The sequence below is a fragment of the Pomacea canaliculata genome, linkage group LG10 (genome assembly GCF_003073045.1).
Source record: "Pomacea canaliculata isolate SZHN2017 linkage group LG10, ASM307304v1, whole genome shotgun sequence".
In the NCBI taxonomy this organism is placed as follows: domain Eukaryota; kingdom Metazoa; phylum Mollusca; class Gastropoda; order Architaenioglossa; family Ampullariidae; genus Pomacea; species Pomacea canaliculata.
The window spans coordinates 22,560,551-22,573,363 of record NC_037599.1 but is presented as its reverse complement, the minus strand read 5'-3'; positions in this window follow the sequence as shown (position 1 = coordinate 22,573,363).

Genomic DNA, 12,813 nt, shown 5'->3' with positions numbered 1-12,813 from the left:
ATGTGTTTGGACTGTGCGTGTTGCATTTCTCCGGCCGTATTTTCTTGCTTTAGCATTTAAACGGTGGTATTGTTATTTTAGGAATTAATTATTGTTATTGTTTTATTTTTTAGGATTGTTTAAATTTCTATTACACGGATATTCACCAAATCATGTTTTGTTTTAATGTGAAGATTGACACCTCGCTAGCTTGACATGTTGTCAGGCTGTCTGTCCCGAGGCTCACCCAGCTTTAGTCCCCCACTCTCTGACTGATGATAGGAGGTTGATGGCTTCCAGCGATGCAGATGGGTCGTCCTGGGTGGTGGTGGTGGTGGTGGAGGACCACTCCTCACCATCTTGTCATTCCCTTACATCCCATTACAATAATGATGCCATGTCACCCCGTTGCAGGTTTGCCTGAATGCCCTTCCCTCTTCTGCAATCCTCCGACCTCCTCCTCCTCCTCACCCTTTGCTTGCTGGTACAGGGGCCTGGATAATACCACCCCCCCAGATACCCCCCTAGCCCGGCTAAAAAGGGAGCGATTGAAAGCGCAGTGGGAGGAAGGTAGGGAACAAAAGGAAAGTATTGTTTGCTGTACAGGTGGGGCTGGTTTGGAAGTAATTCTATCGCTCCTCACCTCAGTGTTTACTTTCGCTGGTGATTAACACCTCGCTATCATACTCTCAACTACCTACACAAACATAAACACAAACATAACACACAGGGTTACATAACAGCTTGTCTGAACTTGTACTAATTCCTGCTTATCGTCATGAAGTAGACAGCTGAAGAAAGTGTTTATACCGGATTTGTAATCGTCAGGAAAACAAATTACAAGAATTCGGTAATGCTCGGCGGCCATACAGGATTTGATGTCAAGGTCGGTGTTATGTGCAATATCTGCCCCGAGAAAAATATGTTTACAGTTTAAGTAGCACCTCTCTCTGTCTCGCTCGATTTCTTAGAAGAATCTAATGGTAGTTTATTTATCGTTGATACACCAGGGATTAGTGGGATCATGCGTAGATGTGAAGAGGGCGCTGCTTCCTGCTACACACCTTCTCTCGTTCTCTCCCTCACCACTATCCTGACAGCCTTACTCCTATAGTACTGGGTTTTTTTAACTTGTCTTTCCACTTGCCCCTCCTGCCACCCCTTGCCTAGTCCCTCCCTCGTTTCACTACCACAATTATTTGCAAACCCGCGCGCATACATGTAGTTTAGGGTGGAGTGGGATGTACAGGAGGTAAGCGATGTTGAGCACGAATGGGTTTTGAAAAGGTAAATGAGAAAAACAGATGTGGGTGGGTAGCGAGAGAAACACTTTGAAACAGCGGTTGTAGGGATATGGTGGGGTGGGGGAGGAGGACTAAAGCAGTACTAACATGCTGACACATACACACCCTCGCAGGCGCTCTGACAAGTTACATTCTCTCCCAACCATCACTGCCCCCACCACCACCACCACTCCACCCGCCTCATGCAGCAAAGTACCGTCCAAGGACCTTGACCCTGACCTATGACCGGTCCCCGTGAGGTGTACAACGCCGCGCAGCCTGGCCTAGCGTGGCCTTGCCGAGGTCGCTGATGCTGACGTTTCTGAGGTCAAAGGTCAGCTATCCTGAGCTGAGGTCAATACACCGACGGGGCGTACTCGTTGGAGGGGAACAGGCTTGCTCAGCTCTCCACGGCAGCACCGCGCAGCACGCACACACGCACAGGGATGCTCTCTCTCTTTTCCCCACCCCCCACTCCCTCCCTCTCACCCCGCCTGGACACCCCCTCACTCCCCTTCCTCGACCGTTGGTAGCGAGTAAGTTGGCCAGCCCGAGTCTACCGGCGTGCCCACGTCCAGCGCCGATACTAAAAAAGTATCCTAGCCTAGGGTACTCGCCTATGAGCATGCGCACTGAGACTAGTTCCACCTCTCCCCTCCCCCACCCACCACACCGGCGTCTTTCACCGCAACTCACCTAGCCTACCCTGAAATACCCAGCTGTTTTTTTTACCTCCCTCCGTCTCTCTCTCCTCCATCCCCTACCTACCACCACCACCCCACAGACACGCACGCACACCTCTTTCTACTTTTTTTAATTTAACACAGTCGTGACACGCACGCACACCCGCACGTTCTGTGACACTCGCCAACACGCGCGCACGCAGCGGGAGAAAGGTCAAGCGCGCGGCATGTATAAGCGATACCGTTCAGTCAGTAATCAACAGAGTGCACATCTGCGGAACTGGCCGCTCGCGAAGCACCGTGGCGCTCGCCGGTGGCAGATCAAAGAAGACAGTTAGACCCGAGGGCTGGACCAACGGACTCCGGACTTTCGTGCGTTGGCATCACAAGCAGCTGCTGGACTCCAGTTGTTGTTTTTCTGGAATTGAAAATCAGGAAAAGAAAACAAAGATCGAAGAACCTGATGCAGTTATTTGGGGTTACGAAGTATTTGGACTGATAAGGTCAATTTTTTGAAGGGTCAGACGGTTGTTCGTCTTGTGGTGATTGGTCAGCCAAGCAGTTATTGTCGAGAGGAGTTACGTAACCTGGCGGCAATATGCTGGCGTGTGATGGCGCCTTCGCTCTTCAGCACCAGAGGGAGGCTCTGGCCAGTCGCTATGGCAGGTAGGCCACCCGTATTTTATTATTTTAATGCCCTCCTCACCATGTTTCTAACTCTGTAGATGCTCCATGAAGATGGACAAGTCATTTTTTAAGTTTCCTTTGCCAGAGTAATGCACCTTCACTGATTGAAAGTTGTTTTTGTTAAGTGGATGTTTAAGGGTGGGTGGGATAAGGACTTTGGAAGTAAGGAATTAAGTGTGTGATTATTTTCTTGAAAGAGTTTGCAAGAAAAACCTCAGCACATTGTTGTATATGGATGTGTTTAATTCAGATCAGGACCACAGCCCTTCACTAGCGAAAAATATATGAAAATTTAAAAAAAAAATCTGTCTACACCAAATATTTTGGTTCCATATATACAAACCACACGATAATATATGTAAAAGAATGTTTACAAGCTCCCGTGTTTCCCATTGCTGATGTCAGAAGTTTGAAGAGAATGCAAGTAGCAACAACTGCAACTGTGTCTTGCTTTCACTTGCTGATGTCAGATGACCCGAGCTCTGCTGAGTTTCACACTTGTATTCTACCTAGCCGAGACTAGTTCATGCATTACAAAATAAACTCAAACTAAGAGATTGTTATTTTTATTTAGTTATCTGAAACATTGAAGTCTCTCAAGTCGACTGTGTATATTGCTAGATTAAAAGAAAAAATTGAAGTATATTGGTTTTGTGAGAGAGAGAAAGAAAAAATGCATGAGTAAAACGAGATCACTGCAAGAAAATTAAACAAGTGACTAACTCCTCGTTGGTACTTTGTAATCTCGTGTCATTACAATTTAAAATGTAAAAGTCCTCAGCATTTTCCTGCTAATGAACCTTTTGAGAGACTCAGTCGTTGAATGACTCGTCAACGACTCGGCTTTTAACACTCGGGTACATCAGCGGGTACATAGACTTGCTCCTGCATCCTGTGTTGGGGAAGGGCAGGCAGATTGTCGCCACGGTTTTATTTTCAGTGGTCGGCCTTGTTAGTTCTTTACCGTGTACCCGCTACCGCGCCCAAGAATTCTGGCAGCTGTAGAGACGGGTAGGTGTAGAGACGGGTAGGTGGATGAGTGAATGAGCGGGAGGGGGAGGAAGGGACTGTGTAAACTGCTGCAGTAGGGTAGGTCTTTGTCTCCAGTCCGGTGTAACAATATGGAGGATTTGGCATTTGTTGGGAGGGGGCAGTGACACCGGGGCTTCTTGAATTTGTATGGAGGGTTGCTAAAAAGAAACAGAGACCAACTGTGTGTCTGAGGTGTTTTCACTTTAACTCCAGGCACTTGTTTGTTTGACTGTTGACTAGCTGGCTTTGTTGTTGTTTTTTCAGTTTTTTAATATTACTTTGTAAGTATGCTTTGACAAGGAGACGTTTATGTTTTCTGAGATCATTTTAGATAATTTCGATACTGAATATTGCTGGTCTGTCGTCAATTTTTTAAAATTTTTTTGCAACTTCCTTTGTAGATAACAGTTTTGTACCGTAGTGTATTAGATAAGAAACATGGAGATATTGACAGGTAACGTTGACATTAGTCACAGTCGCTCTCGGATGTGAAAAATTGCATCGCTGTAATTCGATAAACAATGTTACTGTTCTTGTTAACTCTTTACAGTCTGCTTTATTTCCGACACGTAGATCGTGTGGTATCGAACCATCTTTTTTATTTTTGCAAACTTTAACTGAGCTTGAATCTACATTTCTTTAATATTTCCCTCCTTCTCTCTGCCTTTCATTCACTCACCCTCCTCCTCCCGCCAAGTGAAGGTGTGTGAGCGAACGAGTGTATGAGAGGCATTAAAAAGTAATGTATATTGTAAGTACAGGTCCCTTCTATACCCAGAATAAAATAAACACAAACATCCCACTGCGGGGATTTGGGGGAGGGGACTAGCACGTGCAAGGCACGCGCAAACATTTCCTCGCCAGTCTGTTCAGGAAGGAAGATCTGTTACAAACACAACTTGTTGCGACAGTTCGACAACAAAAATACTTCCCGCGGTCCTCAAAGAACATTGCCAACAGGCATCCATTGTGTGAAACAGGAGGACGCGCCTTGTTTAGTAGAGTAATGCAGCCTGAGGAAGGTGAAAACGGATGTTACGTCACGACTTCCGGCGGCATGGCGCTGGCTGCCGGTTTCTGTACGTCCGTACTTTGTGCGTCGGTCTACGTCCGTACGTCGTGAGGGCACTGCCGCTGTGCAGGGAAGGAAGCCAGGCTGGGAGAGGGACAAAGAAGGAGTTGTGAACATTGTGAACGAGTTTCATTAACACAGTCAGTGAGCGGTGCAAGAGAAATGCGGGCTGGGAGAGAAAAGGACTCTGTTAGGATCGACTCAGGGTGGAGGTTGGTGTGGGTGGGTAGTGAGGGCAGAGGTGTGGTAGCTGCTAATTATACCAACAGACGGTACGAAATAGGCGCACGCGGACCTTCAAAGACAGAAGGTGTGGGTGTAAAGAATTTTCAGTTGGCACGATGTGACCTTACCTGGAATTTTTGTCCGCGATTTTGGAACGCGGTAGCCATCAGTGTCTGTCCTCAGAGCGTCTATGGTCCAAGTAGGAGAGGAAGAGGGAGTAGGTGCGAGGCCAGACTCCATGGCACAAGTCTCCTCTTCCCCACCCTGAATCCAGAGTTGCCTCCTGTGATTGACATCTCTCTCCTTTATCTCACACCCGCTCGATTTCCCTCCCCCACCTATCCCCATCATTTCTTCCCCTGCTTGGAGGTAGCAGAACCTGACAGTATCACTCAAGATGGTTCTTTGTTTGGTTCCTCAAGTCAGTGTGCACGTGCCTCTGTCCTATCGCAGCACGTGCAAGTGTACTTCCTGAGATGCTGCTGGAACCACCCGAGTAGCAGCGTGTCCTGTGATGACAGGGTGGCGCATCTCGACTGAACCTCGCGCTTGTTAGGGTAGATGGATGCTGCTTGTGGTCTGGTATTGGGCTTACTCGAGTTGCCAAGCCCTACAGAGACAAGACTCCATGATGGAAAGGATGGAAATTTAAATAATAGTCAATAAAATATGCGTTAGCCCTGTGGGCGGAATTCTTGCAAATACGTCTGTGAAGTCATGTGGAAATGGATCACGTGACGTCTGATTCCGGTTTGCTAAACCAGCTTCTTAGAACACATTCCTCGAGCTACATTTTTATAGTTCTACCTTTTGCCAAGTAAAGAATATTAATAACTCGAGGCTACACTTTTTTTCAGGCATCTTTTATGTTTCCGCGCTTCTGACAAAATTCGCTTCATCTCGAATGGAGCCCCAGCCAGCTGGCAGTGTCACGACCTGTTGTGTCTTTCTAAAAAAAGAATAAGAATTTATTTTCCGTTGTGTTCATGTCAGTTCCGGTTCCTATCCACCATTTTCTCCTACAATAATCTTACACGATGACGACATCACACGTGCCTTCAGCTATTTATTATTATTTATTACGACGCTCTGAGCAACAAATATTCCATAATGGGACTTTTTTTTTTTAAGTTAAGGCCGTTTTTCCGGACGATCCTATTTGTAGCAAACTGTGAATAGCGGGAGTCAAGTGGGGAGAAAAATTCCAGCAGTGTGTGGAAGTGTGTCTAGGTCACAATCACAAGTAGTCATTGTGGTTTACTTTATAAACGGTTTACCAAATCGGACTGTGGTTGGTGCAGTTGTGCAACGCTTTGTTTTTCACATACGTGCCCACACAGGGGCCTAGAGAGGGAGAGAGAGACTATTCCATTACAAAACTTCTGTATTGTGAAGAACCTTGTCAGAGTTCAGAGGTCAAAGATAATATGTCACTAGACCATGGCTGTCGCGCACTGAGTCATGACTTTGTTGTTGTTTTGTTGTTGATCTCGTTCCCAGCCAACTAACTACGCCCTCAACTGAAAAAAAAAACAACCCTGCTGCATGACAGTTCCCGATGTTTTTAAAATACATTGTTACCAAAACATTAGACACAAATCATTCTAGTGACATCATATGATTCGTCACTATTTCTCCTCCTGCAACATCACGTGGCGAGTCGGTTCCTGTAGTGCCCTCGCCGCTCTCATCTCGAAGGTCGGGGAGCACAGATATGAGTTTCTTATCATTTTGTTGTCTGAAGGTTTATGACTGTGTTTGTCCCCGTTTTAAAGCTTAGTGAGACAAAGTTTGAATACGATAAGAGTTAACGTCCCTCGTTGATGAAGAGATAGAGGGGGTGGGATCGATTTCCGGCCGGGACCGTTGTCTGTTTACTTGTCTTCAACGGGTCTACGTGGGTTTTCTCCCATTTCCCCCACATGTGTGGGCCTTTATTTAAATGTTTGGTCACGTGTATGTGGGAAGTATGCCGTATGAACTTAATTTTTATTTGAGTGTCTATCAATGTAGTAACATTATCTATACCACGCAGTTTCCAAGAAAATGGTATGACATTATGTGAATACTTACTGTACTTAAAGAGTTCCGGTTACAGATCATAGCAGCTTATAGACTAGGTCATAGGTCTTCATCTTGTGCTGGTTTCCTATTATGAGAGGCGAGGAAAGGGGGGTGCAGGGGTATCAAAGAGGGTTACCCAGAGAAAAGGTTCGACTGCCTACCTGTATGAATAAGGTTTGCATTTATTCGTTCTCTCATTTATTGTCTACAAATGACGAGACAAACTCAACCAACATGAGTGCCCGCATCTTCACATTATCTAAAAGCTTCCTGAGTGTAAAAATGTCAAGATGCTGGAACACTTGAAGTGTAAACACTTGAGAAAATTTGTTGATAAGGACAGCGATACCACCGAGCACTCTTCCGTCAGGAAAAAAAGTTTCATTTCAGGTGTAGAAATATTAGCATGGCTGCGGAAGGTGGACTTCAAGACCTCTTCTTCAAGTGTTCTTGTCATCAGATAACATCGCCATGAGATTCTTGCATCAGGAAGAAACCGTTCACCAGTTTAATGGGAAAGTTCTGATGAAACACGAGACAAGAGAGATATAAATCATAAGTAATATCGTCTGGGTTTTTGTCTGACTGTTATTTCCAGTACGCCAGCACTTACAGCTCCATCTTCCGTTTCTTTAAATTTTAGATGGTTCTGGTTTGTTTGTTTGTTTGTTTGTTTGTTTGTTTGTTTGTTTTTGTTTTGGTTTTTTTGGTGTTGTTTTGGTTTTTGTTTTGTTTTTTGTTTGGTTTTTGTTGTTGTTGTTGGTTTTTTTTGCTGTCCTAATTGTTAAATGTAAATTTTTTTTAACTGTAAGCAGTTAAAAAATTTAAATTAATAAATTAAGTCCCACGATATCTATATTTCACCCACGATATCGTTAGATATTGTTCACTTACAAAAGGTTTTCTCATTCTATCTGGAACTCTTCATACCAAGGCTTGTTGACCCATTCGTTCGCATAATGGTTCACATGTAATAGTTTGACTAATATATATATAGAGCTCACAGTAGTATGTGTTAACGAGTATATCGATGACAACTGATTTAGAGAGGAGGAAAGGAAATAATTGGACAGATGGGTGGTGGTTGATGTTTGTCGAGGGAGGTGTGGGTGGGGCGCAGAAGTAAACTGTCCGGGCTCACCACGAGAAGATGCACTGACTGGTCCAAAGGGTGTTATTACGCCACAAATTAGCTCCAAGAAAAATAACTTCCATCCACCCATCCCCTTCTCCCCTCCACCCTTCCTACTGTGACCTGCCCCTTGTTACGTGTAGCCGGGTGCAGTCACAACGGCGTAAAATTACGATGTGGGGTGGCAGGGGCTGAGGTGGAGGTAGCAGGGTGGGATGTTGTTGAAGAGTCTGCGCGTGCGGGCAAAACATCAGCGGATTGCGCGCGCGTGTGGGCCACGCATGCAGTGTCGCAGATGGCCACGCTTGTTTATTTTTCCTGATTTGGCTCATCCTTCAGGTGCAAAAAGGACTTCTTGCGAGCCTCGCCTTGCCCTGACCTTACAGGTAATGACTAGATTCGGCGTAACATCGGGACCTTCACCTTGGCGCCCCTTCCCTCCAGCGACTCCTCCATCCCCTCCAACATGCGGAGGAGAGAGGGGAGGGGTCGTCTTTTGCGCGAGCTTTGATCGCGTGCTTAACCCCGACGATCGACTTAGAAATAAGAAAAAAATCATTCAGGTGAGACAACACGCAAACTGTGCCTATGAAAAATAAAATATCCATTACATCGAATTTTTTTTATTTATTTGTGTGTGTAAGGGATAAAAGTAAATAAACGAAGTCGATTAGTTTGTTTTGAAATGTTTTGTTAAACTTTCGTCTCCCGATCCTGTTTGATGAGACTTGTGTACAAACGCAGGCCCGGAGCTGAAAAAAACATTCCACGAATCTGGTGAGCGCGTGCGTCGCCATCACGTGCATCTCTATGATTATTGTGTTGTTATGTTGGCGTCCAACAATATGTTTACAACATTGCTCCTATCGCCCGGGTCAAGGCCGGTGTCAGAGGTCGTTCTTACAGCACACGATCATCTGCGTCGTAACGTGTCGGCGAGGGCTGGATGTGGTCTCTCCTGTCACCTCTCGTCTGTGAGGTCTGGGCAGCCAATCGCAGCAACCGCTGTTCTTCCCGTCCTCCTTAGAGAGCGATTAGTAAACAAATAACGCAGACAATTTATGCACGTGTGGACCGGCCAGCATCTGAATCTTTCCTTGAGTTACACGACTGTTGCTGTTGTTGTTTGACGGATGGTCCAGTTGTTAGCGACTATATTTATCTTCAGTAAGTTTTGCCACGCATGCGCAGACCGTCTTTTGTGTGTTCCTTTGTAGTAAACAATAAAAAGGCAATACACGAATTTCAAATAAATGAAATAGTGACTGATTTGGCTGAAACTGCTATATAGTTTAGTAGATATAGCGATTTTTTTTGTTTGTTTGTTTGGGAGAAGTCGGGGGGTTACTGCGAAGGTTACGCCTTGGATTTTGATTTTTTGTTTCTTCTTTCTTTTTGTGGAGAGCTTGTGTGTGTGTTTTGTTAATTTGACAAGTATGTATCTGAGCGGAGGAAACATTCAGTTGGAGTCAAGGTTTGACAGTCGGGAAACGCATTGGGTTGTTTGTGCATGTGTAGAACAGACCAGTGGCAGAACTTATTGAATTGAAAAAAATATAGTTGCATCCATTACGACTTTGTTTGAGGTTTGTGTTGTTGGTTTTTTTTTTTTGTTTTTTTTTGTTTGTTTTTTTTCGTCTGTGATGGTTTTTCCCACGTGTTTACATTCCTTATCATCTGTTTTCAGAGTGTCTTCTTCAAAATCTGCCTTCCCTCGGGTGTCCCAATAGCGCAGTGGTGCTTTCTTTTTAACGAAGACACTGAAGATCATGGGTTCAGATCTCACTTCCATCATGGATTTTCTCTCTCTCTCTGGACCTGGCATCTGTTTACAGGGCTTGGTATATCTTACCATGTCGTAGCTTCAGTTTCTTGTAAAATACCAAACCTGTCCTTTCTTTTTCCTCAGTAGACGACAATCCCAACCTCCAAAAAGCCTCGTTTTCAATGTGGTTGACCCACTCTTGACACCTACAGTCGTGTAGAATAAGCTCATGTCGTTTGCTTGGGAAACCTTCCTTACCATTTGAAGGACTAGGAATTAATGTCGTTGGTGATGAGGATGAAGTTGCTTGTCAGCTGTGTAGACCATTTCCTGTTATTTTGCATCCAGAACGATCCACGCTGTGCTCGGACATAAAGAAGGATCGTATAAAAATATTGGAGTGATTTATTATCTGCCCTCCTCGATACTGCAGCCATCAACTCAGTGTGTTGTCGCACGCTTTCTGTCGAGACAAAGACGAGGACAGCGAATGGAGCAACAACATAACCGGTATCCCGTGGACCCACGAAGGTGTGGCGAGTGTGAGAACCGCCTTTGAACGCCTTTTCGAGGTTCAGTGACAGGTGTGGTCTTGTTCATGTTCAAAACTTCAGGGAAACCCGTCCAGCCCCTATGAAAAAGAACAATAGAACAACAACAATAAAAGTTGCTTTTCTCTTTTTCTTCCGTCCTTCTCCTCGTTCTCTTTCTATGTGGGTATTTTAGAAAAAAAATTGTTTGCAGTCAAGGTGTTGGAAAGCGGGTTTTCCTGTTTTGCGACATCTGAAATGCCTGCACGTCGTGGCGTCATGCCCTCGCGCCGTAATGAGGTCACCAACGGTTGTTTACTGCGTAACGCTGACCTCTTTAGTGTGATCGGCAATGACCAGAGGTCCGACATGATGGTATTAATGAGCAACCTGCGTGAGGGAACTATAACGAGACAGAGGACACACCTGCCTCACCTTTGAATGGCGGACCGATCAGAGAGAGATTTGTGTTTGTGGTGATGATTGTGAGCCTGAATTTCTCTCACACATTGTGTAAAGCTGGGATAAATAATGTCATGTACACACGCACACTTTCAGTGCAGTAAGGGTAAAAGAATAAAGTACAATATATGCAATCCTGTAAACTTTAGTAAGAAGGTAGAAATGATGGGTAGGAATCTACCCCTAAGATCAGACGATAACATAATTGGCGGCAGCGACTTTAGGCGGAGCGCCGAACATTTTCATGTAGGTTTGTTTTTTTTTTTTGGTTTGTTTTGTTTTGTTTTTTTTTTTGAGAGGGAGAGGTGAGCTCACTTAGGTTGTTTTGGTTCTACATTATTCACACCTAGTGACAAGGAGCAAGCCCTAAAGCTCACTCGGGTGTGTGAGTCAGCCTCAAACAACCTCCCCAAACTGTGATGTTTTTATCAAGAGGCTTTGGCAGCATTCCACAACACTTCAAATAACAGCATATAACAGGGCCACAGGGGTAGGACCTTGTCTGTAATTATTTGAACCTTTTGTAAAACAATTATTTTTCTCAGGGATGAGTGGGATGGGTGGGGGATAATGTAAAATGGCACGTGACCCAGCTTGCTTGCGGCCTCTGAAGTTATTACAGTTATTAATAGAAAGCACTTCCACTTCCACCTGCCATTTACCTAAAAAGAAACAACGATTCGCCCCGAACATATGTCAGCAAGGTGTTAGAAATATGTAACAAAGAAACAAAAAATACATAGCTAAAACGCTGTTGATTTTGATTATGTTATAAGGTGGTTGACAAAACAAACTGGATTGATGCAAAGAAAGGCTTGAGTTAGTAGTGTTGATTGCACCATGCATGGTGGTAGTAATAAAATGCATTTTTGAAAACTGTTGGTTGTCAGATGAAAAGTTTTTTGCATGCTAAAAGGATTTTTTTTTTAAGAGAGAGAAGTCAACATGCCCAATAATAATGATCATATGCTGAGCTTTATATATCTTCTCATACATAAGTGTCCATTTATTACAATGGAAAGAACATGGCCAGTGTGATATAAAGAAAAAAAATGGTGCGAATGTTTTAAGTAAAGCATTGCAGGTCGGAAAACTCTATTCACAATGTGTGTAGCCTGAATGAATGCAGGAACTAGGGCCTGTCAAATGTGTCGCAGCACCAGTGTTGTGGGATCAGGCTGCTAATACCAGAATTTATATAATAAAACCATCCACTTTGGGGAATTCCATAAGCACCCGATCAGATTTCAGTACCTTTGCTCCTCCATGCTGTTTTCGATAATGGCTAAGAGAAGGCTTGATGGAGATTTTTGCAGTGCAATTAATTGTGCAAATGGCCAACAGAAAGAAACATGCAAAGAACTACATGTATCATTTTTCACATCTTTGTTTGACGAGGAAAGATGAGAAATATTTTATTTACATATTTCAACAATACAATAATTCAGTTTAATCGATTCAAATGTGACCATTAATGTGGATGAGATGATGGGGTGAAAACTCTAAAAACTGCCAAGGTGCTTTCTGTTGGTGACTACCACCTGTGTAGCAAACACTTTGAAGCTAGTCAGGTCAATGTCCCAATGTTCCTATTCTTTTTGATGTTACTCATCCACCACCTCTGCAGTTACCATAAAAATAAAGGACAGATCAGGTTCAAAAGTCCAACAAAGAAACTGTGCAGACAAGCTGATGCTGATATAGATACAGATACAGTGTAAAGCTATAGACTTCAGTGACATATACATGAGCTCATCACAGAAAAAAAGATTTTTTTCATTCTGAGCAGTTTCTTCCAGTAATCTTAATATTTATTTATACACAGGTTTTCTTGTGCACTTTTTTTTTTGTCAGTAAGTGGATTATTGAAATAGAGAAATGCAAATTTCAAAGAAATTG